Raw genomic sequence first — 2,300 nt, forward strand, 5'->3', positions numbered from 1 at the left:
GAAAAATGAAATTAGATCCACTCATTTTGCTATACACAAAAATCAATTCCAAATGGATTAAAGACCTCAATATAAGACCCAAAACTCTTCAACTACTGAAATAAAAAATTAGAGGCATTCTCCATGACATAGGACTAGGAAAAGACTTCCTGAACAAAACCCCAGTAGCCCTAGAAATTAAACAAGCACTCAACCAAAGGGATCTCATGAAACTAAAAAGGTTTTGCAAAAATAAACATACCATAAGCAGAGCCAATAGATTACCCATTGAATGGGAGAAAATCTTTGCCAGCTATACCACTGACAGAAACATAATATCTAGAATCTACAAAGAACTCAAAAAACTAAACAATTAAAAAAAAAAAAATCCCACTCCAAAATTGGGGCAGAGAACTGAATAGGGAGTTCTCAAAGGAAGAATTACAAATGGCTAACACACACTTAAGAAAATGTTCAACATCCCTAACCATTAGGGAAATGCAAATTAAAACAACTATGAGATTCTACCTAACCACAATAAGGACAGCAAACATTAAAAAATCAAATGAAGACAAGTGTTGGTGAGAATTTGGAGAAATAGGAACACTCATTCACCGTTGGTGTGAATGTAAGCTGGTACAACCACTGTGAAAATTAATGTGGAGACCCCTGCAAAGGATGGATATAGAGCTTCCAACAGACCCTGTTATTCCCTTACTGGCCATTTACCCTAAAAGCTTCACATCTAAGTTTAGAGATATTTGTCAACAATGTTTATAGCTGCTCAATTCATCATAGCTAAAACTGGAATCAACCCAGGTGCCTGTCATTGGATGAATGGATAACCAAGATGTGGTATATCTACACAATGGAATTCTTCTCAGCAATAAGAAAAAAATGACATAATGAAATTTGTAGAGAAATGGTCTAACTTGGAACAGATCATCCTAAGAAAACTCACACAATCACAGAAATACAATCATCCCATGATCTCACTCATCTGTGGTTCCTAATCTGGATCAGCCTGAGTTGCTGACATACATGAATGGCATCTCAAGACCTAGACAATATGGAGGGTAGTGCTTGGGGGAGGGGGTATGGGGGACACAGTTAACTGAACCCAAATTGAACTGGTACCATAGAATCCTATATCCTAGAAATTATACTAAAAGATGGAACTCTTAAGAGGGCCTTAGGTGAGTACCTGAATAGAAGGGACCTGGAGAGGGTGAGATGAAGCCTAACCTTAAATATTTTCCTGTTCGTCTTTCTTCTCTATCTTTTTCTTTTTTCTTTTCCCTTGATTCTGGCCTGTAAGTCCCTGTGCCAGGATGTGGTCTACATCCACAATGAGCTGTTTATCAGAGAGTCCTACTAGATCTTCCAAAACAAACAAGACAAACTTCCATCAGAGCACTGGATTACCCACCAGAGGTTAATGGTAAGACCCTACCACTGAAGATATCATATGGTTTCAGCATGAACCATGTAGAGACCTGGTTGGAATTTGGAAGAGAATAAGTCCCCAGACAATTAGCCCATCTAATGTTGTAAGGCACTATATGAGCTACTGGGGGAAAGTGGCCAACATAAGTCTGAGCAACTCAAAGTCTAAGCAATTCATCAGCACACAACCTCATGTGGTTCTTAAACAAGTGCAATAGTGGCACACAGCTATGGTGGATAACCAACTGCTCTTGGATTGGCTAACATATATGTTCAGTGGAAAGGAAACTGTAGGAGCTGGGAAACAAGTAAGAATCATATATAGATTATTTTGCTTTCCTCCCACTAATCTTTAGTTATAAGAAGGACTACACCCTTTAAATTCTCTCTAAATTAATAACAGTTATCCAATTGTCTGGTGCTGACTTAACTCTCATTGGAGAATATGCTTCTCTTTTTGCAGACAAGTGCTGTACATGAGGAGGTAAACTACCCAGTGCACTCCACCCTAGCCCCAGCTGAAACCACAAAGGAATTGGGGAAATGAGAAAGAGGGCTGCTTTCTTAGTGAATCTGATATCAGCACAAGGGTGAAGGAGACAGACACTCAGGACACTCAGCACCTACCAAACCAGAGATCAAGAGGCTCCTAAATGCCCATCACTGAAGAAGACTTAAAATGCACCCAAGATGGCTCACTGAATTTTGTGGAAGAGGAGGCAGATAGGTGGTTAGAGCCATAAGTTGGGATATTTTGCACAGAGACATTGCCTCTCCCCCATAACTGACTGATACCCACATAATGCATGACCCACAATCCCCATGAGGTTGACCTGCATCCCCAACAAGGAAGACCTCTTCAGAAAAGGGCCAGG

The sequence above is a fragment of the Jaculus jaculus genome, chromosome 10 (assembly GCF_020740685.1).
Source record: "Jaculus jaculus isolate mJacJac1 chromosome 10, mJacJac1.mat.Y.cur, whole genome shotgun sequence".
Classification (NCBI taxonomy): Eukaryota; Metazoa; Chordata; class Mammalia; order Rodentia; family Dipodidae; genus Jaculus; species Jaculus jaculus.